Source organism: Xiphophorus hellerii, chromosome 9 (genome assembly GCF_003331165.1).
Source record: "Xiphophorus hellerii strain 12219 chromosome 9, Xiphophorus_hellerii-4.1, whole genome shotgun sequence".
Lineage (NCBI taxonomy): Eukaryota > Metazoa > Chordata > Actinopteri > Cyprinodontiformes > Poeciliidae > Xiphophorus > Xiphophorus hellerii.
The window spans coordinates 24,855,288-24,871,274 of NC_045680.1; the positions used below are offsets into that span (position 1 = coordinate 24,855,288).

Here is a 15,987-nt window from a genome sequence, read left to right on the forward strand (position 1 = left end):
GATAACGGCCACACGTCGATGGCCTTCCTAGATCTTTGCAGCGGATTTGATTTTCAATAACTCAGAAATCTGCGCCGACCTTTGAGCGGCTTCTAATTGCGACACCTGGGAGAGGTCGCAGTGGTTTCCGTCTCTTTTATTCACGCTTTCACGCGCAAATCTGCATCTTCAATAAAAGATGTGATTAAAAAATACTTGTGGAGACAGAATGTATGGGTAATTATCCTGCAGTTATCGAATGTGTATTATTTGACTGTTTGCCTCTAACCTTTAGGTACTTAGCCTGCGTATAATGAGGGACCCAAAATTCACCCTGGGAAATTCATTACACTTTATCTATTGATATTTATGTTTTTCAGTAAAATGTCAACAATGATTATAAAAAGCTTTTGTGTTTCCTACCTAAAGGGCAGATAGGTGTTCACGGCACAAAGCAGAGTATTGAATAGTGTAGATTGTCCGAATAGCAGGACGCTGGAATAAAATCCATAGAGATCAGTGAAGTGAATTTCACTCTTTCAAAATTATTGATGTTAAAGTAACATCACAACAATGTCCTGCAGCACAAAAATCAGTAAACAGATAAAAAAATTTGTTTCGCCTGTTGTGACAGTAGCTGATGGGAACGATGACGTGTTGGGGCTAATGTGGAACAAATTTTTACAAAAGACTAAATTTCCGACAAAAAAACTTTACATTTTTTAGATTATTTTCTGAAATTTTCTAGAAAAAACTTAGTTACAAAAATAGACAATTTAACGGCTTTCGAAACTCTTTCGAAATTTCTGTTTTTTTCCTAGAATATTTCTCAGATTATTCTCAAAATGTCTGAGTTTCTACTAGCAAATGTTCAACTTTTCAAAGTCAGAAATTTCACATTATCTTCTGTTTTTAAGCTCAAAAGTTGTTTTTTTCCAGCAGATTTTCAACTTTTCATACTCAGAAAAATCTAAGCTTCTTCAAGACTAAAAAAGTTTGAGTGTTTTCGTAACAAATTTTCAGAAATGTATTTGATTTTTCCAGTTAATTTTTTTTGTCAGAAATGTACTCCTAATATGCTGTCGTAGTTTTGAGGTTTGAGGCCTTGTCCACACTAGGACAGAAGTCCTGCCAAGAGATTAAAGCCACACTCGAAAACAAACAGTCTGAAAAGCTCAGTCTGTAGCGCAACCATATTGACTTAATATCCAGAGGTTATTACGCCATGTGGCTTAGCACCACAACAACAGCACACAGGACTACTGAGTAGCAGAACTGAGGACACAAGTGCATCATTTAGGGAATTCGCTGTACTTTTTTCCCCCGCTACTTCTAGTTTAAACAGACGTTTCATTCAAGTTGCTATGCCCTTCAGTAGCCACAAGGGGGAAAGGAGCTGCAGTTTCTGCAACCCAAATGAGCAAATGCTAAATTACAACAGCTAAGGTAGACCACTACTGTATGTCTGGGATTGGACAAACTTCACAGTTTCACAATAAAGCAACATTTTATTAAGACTGAAACAATTAATCGGATTAATTGTGATTAATCAATCTTTTGAAATAATCGTCAACAAATTCAGTAATCGATTAATCGCTAACTGCAGTATGCAGACTCACAAATGGCCATTTGCTGAAAGAATACCTTCAGAGCAGTAATTATACCAGAACTGTACTAAAGATACATTTATATTTTGCATTTACGAATGCAAAGTGCAAAAAAAAAAAGAAAAAAGAAAAAACATTTGTATTTAAATATGTTTTACCCAGAACTCCTAAAGTGACAGTCTTTGCTTCACTTTGTTCAAATTCTGATATATATTTTTTAAAATCTCCAATTAAATACCTTTTGCTGCACAGTGTGGCTGTTAAGTCAAGCAGGAAGGGCTGAGCTTTTAACACGTTGATGTTGGAAGGATTTTTCAGCTGCAAATGACAAAGCGTTCACCAAATGAATGCTACATTTAGGCAATAAAATATTTATTTTCTTATTTAAAAGAGGAATCGATTTGCTTCTTTACACCTTCAAATGCATTTCCAGCATTGTATTAAACGGTTAAATAAAAAATGGGAAGAATGCGCAATTTTTTTTAAATGCGATTAATTAATTAATCGCCAGAATAATCAATAAAATAGTCATTAGTCGCAGCCCCAATGAGGACTGAACCGGGTCACCAACTAACAGCTTTCCTGAATTATATGTTCTGTCTGCCTTCTCCTGCCGTTTACTGGCATACTACGACAGAAAACAACACATTTCCATTTGGTCAAAAATCAACATCCGTTTTCCATTTCTAACCATTATGATCCACTTAAAGCACGTCTCTCTGATGGGTTGTACCCAAACAATCGAAAAAGCCTTTTCTTTTTTTTCTTTTTTTTGCTTCGCTGTGCTTGAGTTTTCCCTGCAAGCCGTGGGAGGGTTCGCTCGCCACGTGCGGCGCACCATCATGCTGCAGCTCCACGGGGCACACAGAGGTGAGAGAGAAAATGGGCTCATCATAAGGCTCCGCTTGGCAGCTGTGCAGAACTTAAGACCAAATGAACATGAGACGCGCTAGACGTCTTTGAGAAACACTCATGAATTTAAAAAAAAACAAACCCTTCGCCGATATGCATGAACGATGTGAAGATGTGGTAAATTATTGAGATGACGTAAGAAGATGCGGACTCAACGTTCCGTATGGAAGGCAAATGAATATTTTGTTTAGATGGACAGACAGATTTAGAGCGTTATTTGTTACAATGATTTGGATTTATGCTTGAAATTAGCACATTTTTGTTTAGTGTCATTACAAATTTTTTTTTTAAGAGTTGCCCAAGACTAGATAATAACTAGTCTCAGGTTCACACACACACGTTTCTGCTTACGTCGAGGGTCGTAATGTTTTGCTGGAACTCTTACGACGTGTCGCATCATATTTACACTGGGGGCGTACTTGAAACAAGTTCATAGAAACTCTGGTTACATTAAAGCTAAATGTGGATAGTAGAATATTTCAGTTACTTCTACGTTAAAGGTATCGTTTGGTCACCAATGACTGTGCCATGGGTGATTTAGTTAAAAACACTATTTTAAGAGAATAAATGCACACAAATTCTTAAACAATTTTCGGTTGTGGATTTAAGCTCCTGCATTGAAAGAAAAAATATTTTTTTCTTAATTCTTTTTCAAATACATCCTTGGATTAGAATTATGTTTGTTCTTGGCTTAATTTGACACTTAGCAATTATATTTTAACAACGATTAACAATCCACGATCATTAATTAGTTTTAAATATCTTTTGACCTTCCAGCTGAGGTTTGTAACTCGGACAGGCTTGGTTTCACTCCTTATAAATATTGTTCATAAGACTTGAGTCACAGAAAGGTTAAGTCACAAGTTAAAGTCAGAAATGTTTTTATTTTTTGTTAGCACAACTTCTGAAGAACTAAGCTAATACTTTTCTAATTTACCGTAGAAGCTACCTGGTCCTCATACATAGAGATTAACATAAACGACCCAAACAACAGTGGAGCCATTTTGATGTACATCAAACGTGCTTTACTTCAACCGAAAGCTGAACTAAATGCCAGAGAAGAAAGGATAAATACTGTCAATTGATTTAGTCATTTCAAGGTTGTCTCCACCTACTGGTGCGGCCTAGGCATTACAGGATTCTGATTCGATTCCCAAACTCAAGATAAACTGAGATTTTTTCAAATCTAAACCGGAGGAAAAAAATATTTGTTAAAAAAATAAAGTGCCGTGTAGCCAGAGCCTCTACTATTTTTCTAACTTATGTAGCCAGCTAACTGTGCTGCTGGTGGTAGCTTGTGCTAGTGCTAGCTACTGCTTTTCTAACTTACATTAGCAGCTAGCTATGCTGCAGAGTTACCACTAGCTTGTGCATAAACAGGAACTACACATTTTAGACAATCTGGTTTATCTGTGTTAGAGGTTAGATTGGGCCTAAAAAAGTCCAACCCGGACTGGCTCAAGCCGGCATTGTGTGTGAGCCCAACCCAAACATCAAGAAAATAACTCTGGCCTGAACCCGGTCGAGTTCACGCCATAAATCTAAACTCTAATCTGTGTTCCTCATCACCAAAAAGTGTTTTTTTTGTTTTGTTTTACCTAACTCATCTTTTGGCAGAAAAAGGCGATTAGTTTGGTAAGTTGACGTTATATTTCAGTCCTCTCCCACCACTGGAAATATGTCTGCTGGAAATCCAAATTTGGCTCCAAAGGGATTTGAGCCAACATCAGTCCAAAAGCATCAAATGCACAGACATGATATTCTGCAATCTGACTCACTGTATATGTAGAACCTGAATAATAGAATACAGAGGTATTCCAATTCACAGCATAGACCATCTATCTGTACTTTATATCCAGAGGGAGTGAAAAGCGCTCAGCTCTGCTTACTGCCCACCATGGATCTCGGAGTGTAAACTTTATGACGCATGGCTGCTGCTTGGCCCGGCTCAGGATGCGGCCCTGCTGATAAAGGAAGCTCAGACAGTAGGCCTCATTAGCTGTGAGGGATCAACATGTCGGACGGAGGAGCGTGTCTGCACTGCAGGAGCACTTTCTTTCTAGAAAGCAGCTGGGCCGGGATGCCTTGGCACCCTGCGCCCCGCTCAGCCGTTATTAGCCCGGATCGCATGATGGGAGGATTAGTGGGAGATGAAAGGGGAGCTCTCGTCAGTGCTCCAGTATTTCTTTGTTGTCACCTTTAAATGCCGCGGCTTTTCTTAGAAACTGCTCACTGACCAAAAGGTGCCACGCGCCGGAAATAGACGCGTGGCACAAGCCGCACAAAGGAGAAACGCTGTAAATCTCTTTTAGAGTTCCCGTCGCCTCGCAGAAGGTCTGCAGCTGTCAACCCGTCCTGTTAATTTAAGACAGTCAAGTAGACAGTTGAACACAGTTAATCTTCGCTCCACATCAAAAGCGGGTTGGAGAGCAAACGAAATGCACCCATTACCAGAAACAGGCTCTTGACTTTAAGCTTCATTTATATCTTATCCAGCTCTCCGCCGCCCCGCAGCAGCGCTCTGCCAGAGAGTTTAAAGCACCTTGTTAGGGAGTCTTTTGTGACAGCATGGAATAATTTTTCACTTGAATACGAGAAAGAAATTGCTTCCCTGCGTGTTTTATGATTGCTTCGTGGCTTCTGTTCGGCTTTTCAGAGACAACAATGGGAGCTGTAAGGCAGCTGTGCGTGCGGCGGGCACGAGTTTCTTTTCCAGTTATGTCTGGCTTGGTTCGGTAAATTGTTTTGCCTGCGCCCTCAGGACACTCGGGCCCCGGTTTCATTGAAGTTGGGGCTTAAATTTAGCAGTGACTGGGTTAACAGCTGCACCTGTTGTCTTCTCTTATGTACAACGAGTCTGAAGAGGCAGAAGGGGGGTAGAAGGGGTTCAGGTCATCCGTCTGCTTTCTTTCATCAGCAGTGATCCTCCTTGAAAGACATCCTGATGGGCCGCCGAACGCCCTCGGACGGACCGAGGCTTCAGAGGCTTGTAAATGCCAGAGCACTTGTAATCAAAAAACAACAATAAGACGTGAAAGCGGCCGCTGCTCGATGCGTAACGACGGACTCTGGGAGCTGGTCGCTGCCCGGCTGCCGAGTCTATGAATAAAGCTGTGAGGAGCGCTCAATGTGGAATTGGCATTGTGTCAAGAGTGATTAAGTGAGTGGTGGAGTGGAAGTGGGTGGGAAGAAAGCTGGAGGGAGAGGGGTGGCGGAGGGAGGGGTTTTGCTCGTGAGATGTTCTCACCTGATGCCCTGACTGTCCTGCCAGGATCCAAACCTCAGGGCCTCTGTTTTCCCACCGAAGTGACAACAACTGCTGCTCACAGAGCATCGGAGGTGCAACGGAGGAGGGCAACGCAACGAGAAGCTGACCCTGTTTTACACCTCACTGCCCCTCCGCCCCAATGGTGCGGCTCGAGAGGGACGTACAGATCTGGACTGTCACCACAACGCAACTCACGGGTCGCTCTCCGCTCCGCTTCAACCCAAAGGAAGTGGAGCTGAAGACAGGACGTGATCGGTCAAGAACAGAAGTTACTGCTGTAGAAACTTCACTGTAATAGAAAAATTTGGCCGGGAGCATTTCACGTCTAAAAGTGTTACGTAATCAGTAGCCTGAATTACTGTACCAACAATTTGGTACAGCAATACGCTAAAGGTTTGGCAGCGTATTGCCAAACCTGCGACAGCTAAATAAATCAAGATGATGAATCAGGAAGGGGCAATATCATGTAAAACTGACTCTTTTCTTTTAGCTTTACATCATGCTATAATTTTATTCCCTCATCTAAAAGTGTTGCTTTGATTCTTTCAAGCATGTTTGAGAAATCCTTTCATCTCCCTTGGCAACCATTCAGCTGTGCAAAATGACTGGGCAAACCCAGCTCCGCAACCTCAGAGCTGCAGTTTTCAAGCTTCCAAACGTCCGGCTCACAGAGCAGCACTCACCCAAGACTCCCACACTCAGCTCCTTCAGACTAGCCAGCAGCAATTAGCAAACATCTGATGGAACTGAGCATCTGCAGAGCTCATTATTCAGCTACTTCTCGGTACAACGCTGGTAAAACAATAAAGGGTTAAAAGTTAATGTTGTGTTGGCTTCCTGGAGGCGGAGCGTCAGAAAGAACAGGAGCTTCTTAAAGAGACAGAAGCCCAATTTCAAGGTGGTAAATTACAAAATAAAATTTATTTTAAGTCATATTTAATAAATACAGCATTTTTATAACAACTGAAGGTAACATAGTTACTTCATTGTGCTTTAAAATGATTGTATGTGGCAGGAAACCACACAATACTGCCCCTTCAAGATCTTGCCCTATGTGCCCCTTTTAACTCTGAGCACTTGCCCCTCCAAATGTCTCTGCACGGCCCTGCCTACTTAGTTTCTGTGTTTGATGATGATTCAAAACATCTCTGATCCACATCCAGGACTAAACTTGCTGCCCGTTGCCCATTAAAACACCGGCTGTGATGGGAGATGGGGGAAGAAAAACATGCCCATCCCAGTAATAGTTATAACTTGTCAAGATGTAACAGGGGCCAATAGAGACAAAAGGAACTGTGATAGATCCCGACTATGATTCTTCTTCTACCTTTAGTTGAAAACAGCACTCTGTGTCTACAGCAATATCCTTTGTTTGGAGTTTTGATCCTGGATTTTCTGACTCAACCTTGCTGCAATCCTCCTGGCCCCCAAAGTGTCTCTCTTTAGGCTACAATGAAAAAGAATTGCTAGTTTAAGAGCCAAAAAGACAATTTTACCTTTTCACACACGATAGTTTTCTTTGTAAAAACTGCCGTTCATTTAAAAGGAAGGTTTCTTTACGTGAGGTCATCGCTTTGGGAAGTAGTAGGTCTGAGCAAGAGGTTCAGGCCACTAACATCAGCACTTGTAGGCAGGGGGGGTCAGAGCAGGCAAACATGGGGACCATATGCAAGGTGATTGGAGTATGACTCAGTTGTACATAATAAACTGTAGGTCTGGACAGTCCGGACAAGTGTTTTAGTAAGTGATGACTCACTATGTAAGCATGTGACATGAGAAAAACATCATGTCTCAAGGAAGTCAATGGGATAACCAGCATCTATTAATTTTCTTCAATCAAGGTCAGCAGCGTCCAGACCCTGAACAGAACATTGGTATTGTGCTCCTGTGAGGTGAGCAGATGACAGAAACACGGCGGCCATTATAACATAAGCAGTGATCTTGACTTTGGCAGTCATTAGAAGCAATAAAGCCATCCATGTTCAGTTCACTGGGAGTCTATAAATAATATAAAGGCACAAATCCTTAATTCTCACAAATATATTTAAATGATCACTATCATGACTGTTGCTAACTTATTTAAGACCTTTAAACGTGGGTATTCTCCTTTTTTACATGGCAAACATGAACAAAACCATCCTGGAGTCATTAAAAGTTGTTGGTTTCTTTTAGAAGTGAAAAAGATACTGATCTTTTGGGCAAACTTTTGAACAGTATTACCCTCAAAGGTGAAAACATGGTTACTGCTGTGTGTGTGTGGTTCACTGTGAGGTTGTTATACAAACAAGTCAACTTTATGGGGATGTGACATCAAAACATTTCTCCCCTTGCTTTAAACTTTAAGCTATAACTGTGTTTTGTTTAAAGTTGACAGTGTAAAGTGAATGTTCATTTCCTAAGCATCAACTAAAATTGTTTTATTTTGACATTCTTTTCAACTGCTCTGCAATAAATTACATTCAAGATTTTAACTAAACATGATAGTCTGATTTGTTCAGAAAATGAATTATTATGGGTCCCAGATGTTTTACTGAATAAAGTTTTGTAAATGTTTTATATTTTACTGTTTTATATTTGTTATATTTTAGGTCAGGAAATTTGTTTTTTGACTTTATTCCCAGCAACGATGACAAGAACTTTGTTTGAAATGTGTGCCGTCTTTCAACAAATTTGTGTTTAAGTCTGTTTTTAAGTAAAAAAAACAACAACAAAAACATGACTTACAAAAGAAATATACTTTGTATTTGTGTTGCACCGAACCTTTTCTAAATAAGAAAATTGAAGATAAATGGCTCAGTGAAAATCAGCAGCATGCGGCTGCACCGGCTCCATCTGTTGGAGGGCCAAATTTCTACCATTCTTGAACTGCTGTTGGGGGGCCACACATGGCCTCTGCCTGGGCTGCACTCTGCGCATCCCTGGTCAAAACTAAGATTCTTGTTCTTTGGGGGAGGTTTGTACCATATTCACTCGGCAATCCTTTATTACCCCTTACTTATTACCCCATAGTTGTTAAAGGTTCACAGCTACTTCCTGATGTGGACCACGGGTCTAATTTTGGTGGGTTAAATTCAGACCCCCTTATGTGTTGAGACCTTTCAACTCATCGTGAGGAACAAATGTTCTTGGAGGACATGGGTTAGGTCAATTGGTCTCTCTAAATTGACCTTACGAGTAACTATGGTCATGCGTGGTTGGTTGTCATGTGTTTGTGTGTGTTGGTCTGTAGCGGCTGAACTGCAACGGGTGGATGGAGGTACAGTAACATGGGAAGTTGCTATTAACTTGTGCCTCTTAGGCCTTGTCCAAAAGAAATCATAATTATTCCAAATGTACCAAGGTGTCATTTCTAAAATACCTCATATTTTCCCAGAAAGGTCATGAACTACACAAAACAACCCAAAACAAAATGGTAGGCCTGTATGTGGAACAGAAGTGCTGCTAAAGAAATACACACAAGAAAAACAGGCAAAGATGACAAAGAGCGTGAATGTTTGGATTATGGATGGAAACGTTGGTGTGTGTATGTAGGTTAAGAGGTGGGTTATATGTCATCATGTGTAGAAATGACCCTATATGAGAATTGTTTTGTATACCACGTATTAAAAAGTATCGTTTCCAGGCACCTAAAAAGTTTTTCCATGTGGACGAAAGAACGAAACATTTTAGAGTCTTGCCACTAACAAATAACATTTAAAAAACAGTGGTAGTAAACTCTTTTTCAAAATTCCAATAATCTAGTGTCCCATTTTGATAGAAAAAGGTCTAAAACAACCTTTGCTACTTGTTGACTTGATTTTCTTGGCCGTCTAATAATGGAAGATGCATGCTCAAAACAGTTCGCTCAGGTTTATTGACTGACGAAGGCCTACATTGTGATGGACAGTAACATTTTGATGACTTAAAAGTTGTACCCTCCTAATTAGGTCGATTTTTTTCTTCTTTTTCTTTGTCCAGATGCAACAATGAGATCAAGCAGCTGGATAAACAACAACACCAACAAAAAACCCCACTAAGCTGAATGTGACAGCAACAAGAGAGGAAGCAGAGTCCCAATGAACAACAGCTAAACCCTAATCTGTGTCTGTATACCTGCAGCCATCAATCAGCCTCATAGTGCCTCTGTTCTGCTCACCAATGCCAAACTGCACTTCAAACCTCAAGCAGCCGCCTTACCTTTAATAACGGCTAAACATTCTCGTGCACCATCAGCACAAACTCAGGGAGAAATAATCACTCGCAGCCATATTTATCCACAGATTAAATGATGATGGACTTCACAATGGAAAATGCTCTTTACTGTCAATGGAGCTGCAGCTTTAAGTCAAGCTTCAGTCGGCTCAATCTGACATCCCGCTTCCTTTTGTCTCCCCAAATCACAATGGAATTATCTGAAATGGACAGACGGCCCTGAAAAAGCAAATAAGGCCTATTAAGGGGTAATAATAAAACCCAGCAACAAGCAAACGGACCACTGCATTAGTGAGGGTTCATGAGGGGATTGGACCTTTATTATTGGATTGAAAACGTCTAAAAATACGTATTTGTTGCAGCAACACTAAACGAGCGATTACAGGAGCTTAGGCGGCTCCATTTTACCACAACAATGAAAGGATTGCTGGATCGGGCCCACTCTCCGTTCCGGGGAGTTTCTGCGCGCTTCCTGCACGTCTCTGTGTGTGTCGACAACCGAACGGCCGATCCGCTTTTAATTTGAGCCTTTCATTAGGACGAAAACACCAATCATCTGGTCCTTCCTCGGGGGAAACTGAAACTTGGATGAGGAACATAAAACCACTCATTATGTCAAGTTAAAGAAAACACAGCACTTCAGGACATTTGTGCTGATTGCTGGAGATTTCGAGCACACCGCTTTGTAAGTCCAGCATTCCAGCAATATTATTCCTCTTAGGAACTTGTAGAACAGCACTGAAGAGGTATTCGGTACAGTGAAATTGCACGAGCCCTAAATTAAGGCTATTGTGCACCCAGCAGTGGCTACTTCCCTGTCGCATGAGGCTATATCCATTCCAAAGCCAGCTACAGATCTGATTATTTATACTCCGGCCTCAGCAACTGAGCAACCACCAGAGGTGAGTGGCCGGCTTGGGAAATGAGAAAATAACTCACTTGCCTTAGCATTAGAGAAGCTAGTGACTAGCATGCCTGGTGACCCGCTTCATTCTGGCCACTAGCATGGATAGGCTAGCGTTAGCATTGGATAGGCTGGCAACTAGCATGCCTAGGCTTGTCATCTGCGAGTCACACTTTCTGTATTATACGGAGCTGAAGTTAGCTTCTGATTTGGTGACTTGTACTTGCAGTATTCACAATTTCTGACATCACTGGTGAAATTTTATGCGTTTCTTCCTTTTAAAGGTGTTTGTTGACATCAAACTTTGGACAATGACATTAAGGTCCAATCAGGTCGTTTCTATTACTTTCCAATGAATTCTGGCATCACCGGTCCACTGATGCCACCATTACTGTGGTCTCAGCTTTAGCCGTCACACAGTTCACTTCATGTTTGATTCTGCAAAGTGGCAAAGCAAGCCCACATCATCACCCTTCCATCAGCATGTTATTAAATTTTTTTTAAAAATTTTTACACATTTAATTCGCAGTTCATTTATTCGCAGTATATATATACTGTATATATATATATATATATATATACTGTATATATATATTTTTTTTTAATTTTATTTCATGGGAACACTTATTTTATGGAATATTTATTAACTATCTATCAATAACAGTATTTATATATTTAGTTATGAATGAAATGTTTGTGAGAATTCTTGAAATCTGGCTGAATTTCAAGTGTAAATAATTTGTAATAAAGTCAGATTTTTTATGTTTTTTACTGGAAGGCATATGAATCTTACTTTGACATGACTACTCATTTATTTATGCTTTTCACTTCGACTTTGGGGGGGGGGTTACAAGGCTGAAATCCGGGTCCATAAATGTACAGAGAATGGCTTTACTTGAGCCATTGCTGCAGTTTCACGGGCGTCCTTTAGTTTAAGTTTGCTTTTCGGTGACACAGCAGATCACTTTCACAGAAAAGTGGCGCAGTGACTCAGTCAGAAGCCTGACCAGGCACATTTCAGACGAACAGGGAACCCACTCGCCCTTCTGATTGCAGGTGCGCCACTTGAGATGCAAAACTAAACAGCATAATTTCCCGAGCTAAAGCTGCCCCGTCACTTTTCCATCAGCCGCATTATCGATTCATTTCATGCAAATGCACACAAAAGGGGGTCTGAATATATTTGTGGCTTTATGTAATCCAGTTGATGAATTTGCTTGCCTGCAATGCTAAACAGGTTATGAGTAATCTGCGCTGCATTACACTTTGAGGAGAACCATTACAGCGCTGCAAAAATTAAGCTCAGGGCCACGTTCTGAGGAGGCGCAGATAAAGTATACATTCTCTCCAAACAAAATAGGTCATGCTGTTTCAGCTCCAATTAAGTGCTGAAGAAAAAAAAAAAAAAAAATATCAGTCAACCGTAGAGCAGCTGTGTACAGAGCAGATAATTAAAAATTAACCGATTCTATAACTGACGGGTTTTTATGTTTTTTTTTTCCCCACAGAAGCTGAAATCTGTGGCGTTAACAGAAATCACATAGCATGATCGACCCGGGCGCGTTCGCGAGACACGGAACGTGTGTACAAGGGTCTTTCTACGCATGGAAGATGGTGCGTGCATAAAAACTAGGTCATCTGTTCAGAACTGACACATCCCCCTGCAAACAGATATTTGAAAATCAGAGAGAGTTGAAGAGAGAGGGGTGCCACGAGCAATCTGGGGAGAAAAAACACCCCCAGAAAAAACAACCACAACAACAAATGACTGCACAAATTGCCGGGACTGAGATAAAACTTATTTGGCGCCTCTCGGTGTACCATTACAGTCCTGTGAACTGCTGCAAACGCCATATTAAAACAGGATGCAGGTTTTCCTGGTTTTGGGCGAGAGAGCCGCGCCTCCGTCCGGCTCCGGCCTCATCTGGGAACCCAGGATCTATATTTAAGGCCCCGTGCGGCGGACATAATGACGGCCCGCACGGGTCAGTCTCCTCAAGTCCATGTCCTGGCAACGAGCGCTTCCCTTCTGCGATCCGCGCAGCCGTCCACCTCCTGTGTAATTTCACTTCCTCGCCAAAATAAAACCATGATTTATCCGTGTCACTCCGCACCTCTAAACATCATCTGGATGACAGTCTGACCCAACAGCCAAACACCTCAGAGGGGGGAGAGGGGACGCTTCCTTGATTAGATGGAGATGTGGAAGAAAAAAAAAAAAGAGAAGAAGTTTAGAAAGTGCACACGTTTCAGAGTCTCCAACCCGGGGGAGGAATAAAAGCCCCCTATTTGTGGGCAGGAGGAGGATGTGAGGAGCTCAGGGAGGAAGAAAGTTTCTGCAACTCTCCGCAAACAACAGGGGGACTTGTTTGTGAGCTTTGCTCTGATTGGGGTGGTAGGGGGTGGGGGCGGGGTGTATGCACATGAAGAGTCAACAGGGGACACTGTTCATACAGAGGAAGATGGGTTTGGTTGGGGCTTTACAAGTTTGAAGCCTGCTTCTAGTCATACGGAGTAGTTAATGTGTCTGGATGTGGATTATCGCGGTCAAATACAGTTTACACAAGATTCCTGTTTATTTTAAGCTACATCTAAAACGATACATTTTTCTAGATTTTGTCACGTTTCTCTATAAAAGGCAAATTTCCGTGTGTTTTAACGAGATCTAATGTGGCAAGCGGGGAAAATTTGTGAAGCGCCACAAAGACGGGACACATTTTGTTTAAATAAATTACAAACAAATTCATGACCGACCTTTTCTTAAGTTTGCTTTTCGGGGACACAGCAGATCACTTTTATAGAAAAGTGGCACAACAATCCTCATGTTTGTGTGGAGGATTTAAAATTTGACTGGGATTCAGATAAGCCGTTGTTTTTTTGTTGTTGTTTTCTTTACGTCCTGTCGGACGGTGTGGCATTGTGAGCCGTTTGAGTGGCGCAGCAGATTTACTTTCACAAGTGGAGCATTACAACTTTTGCCATGTTGCTCCACTTGATATATATAAGAAACTTAAGTAGAAATTGTTTGGAATTTATTTCAGCTGCAACAGACAGAGACGGTTTAAAGTGAAACAAGGAGATAAGAGAGAAGGAAGAGAGAACAAGTCAACACCCTTAAGTCCGCTTCTACACCCGCAGAAAAAAAAAAAAACTAAACCGAGAGGGACCACAGCAACAAACAATCACATAATTATTATAATATCACTAAAAAGAACACTGTAAAATGAACACAAGATGTTTTTAGTGGCAAACGCAGCCAAGTGTAGTGTTTCAATTATTTAAATGGGTGGCTTCCACTTGTGTGATTTAATTTAATGTAAATCAGCTTTCCGTAGGTTTCAAAACTTTTATTTTTTGTCATTTATTCTCACTTTGTTTCTCATTTAGTCTACTGTATTCACATGTCAGACATGAACTACAAATGCAGTCAAGGTTTCTAAAAACAACAACAAAAAAGTTCATATGGAATTTAAAGAGATGAGTGATAATCCACTCATTAGAAGAGTTTTGTTCAAATCAAAACCTTTGTAGCCCAACGAGACAAACGTCAGCTTCTCTCCTCTGCAGACACAGGAGCAGAGCTGGTCAGCCAAGAACAAACTCAGCTGGGATACTTCAGATCGCTCCAGCTCACTGGGCTGCAATGACAGCTATCGATCCAGTGGGTTATTTAGCAGCTGTGCTGTTTGTCTCACAGGGTCAGGAGGTGAACGGGACGGCAGGGAGGGTGTTATTTAAGAGCAGGCAGAGTGACAAACACCTAAAAGAAAAAACACTCCACGGTGAGGAGTGAAGCGGCCAATCGGCAGCTGAGTGATCCAAACGTGACATTAAGCTCAGAACCTCCAGAGTGAAATCAACAGGCTGATGAGGAAACCGATCTGCAGTTTGTCACACAGCTGACTTCATCTGCTTTTACACTCCTACTGTCGTCAGACGTTAAAGGATCCTTAGAAATTCTGACTTTAGCTCAACACACTGACCCCACAAGTCAGGGATTTGTGTGTGCGTGGGGGTGCGCGTCTGTGTGTGAGTGGTGTCACTTTGCTCTTGAACTGCATCGGGGAAATCCAGATTCTTCATTTTCATAACATTTGTGCTGCAATACTAGTAAAAAGTGTAGAGTACACTGCAAAAGCTGAAATCTGACTTTGACTAAACTTCTAAGGTTAAAGGGATTCATGCTTGTTTCTACTCTGTTAAGATACTTTTTATATAAGGTTTTTATGTTAGAAAATATTTTAATTTCCCATCATCAAAAGTCCTTTTCTGAATACTTCTAGAATTCGCTCAATAAGACATTAAAACTCGATATTAAGAATTTATTAGTATATGCTAGAAACTATAAAATCAATAGTTACAAAGCAACTTCACAACTATTTCATCCGTATATGTGCTATTGTTGCTTCCAACATTTATTTACTGTTAAATTCTTTTCTTGAAAGGGAGGGTAAAGTTTAGTATCATGTTTCACGTAGCTAACCAGCAGTGATCAACAGCAGGGGTAGATCTGTACTAGCTTCATAAACTTGGAGAAAACCCTAATCCTTTTAAAACCTTAATCCATCAGAGACAGCAATTTACTCCATGCGTGCTAATTTCTGCTAAACAGGAAAAGTTTTGCAGCAATGCTACTTTAAAAGCTTTGAGTAACAGAACTCCGCGTTGGCCCTCCTGGCTCCGATCTCTCTCGTTAATGACTCTATTGACGCTGGAGGTCCGTTGATGAGCAGCAAAACTGTTTGAAACATGGAAGCAACCGCTGATGTGTTGCTATGAGAAAGGCGCCTATAAACAGACCCACATCGAGTTACAGACTTCAAGGATCAGGTCCAGCAGAGTGACCTTTTCTCTATAAAGCAGTCAGTAAACAGATCCACTGGGGACCACCACCATGTACTGAGTGATTTGACAACATGGTCGGTGGCACAGCAGTAATTTTAAACAGCACCACGTACATGCCGAATGCCAGGAGAGCCTAACTGATCCCTGTCGCGGAGCTCGACCCGCTTCGGAGCAGGAAAAACTCGTGAGGATCCTACAGGAGAATGTGCGCCGCATCATTACAAGGCGGTCAGTCAGTCAACTGATATGAGCCACAGATTTAGTGTTCTTAACTAACATGA

The 15,987-nt window shown here is 41.2% G+C and overlaps 1 protein-coding gene across 6 annotated transcripts in view; it reads right to left on the minus strand.

The window, feature by feature from the left end:
• lpp (LIM domain containing preferred translocation partner in lipoma) overlaps nt 1-15,987 on the minus strand; it is a 182,218-nt gene that overhangs the window by 48,075 nt on the left and 118,156 nt on the right. The window lies entirely within an intron of this gene.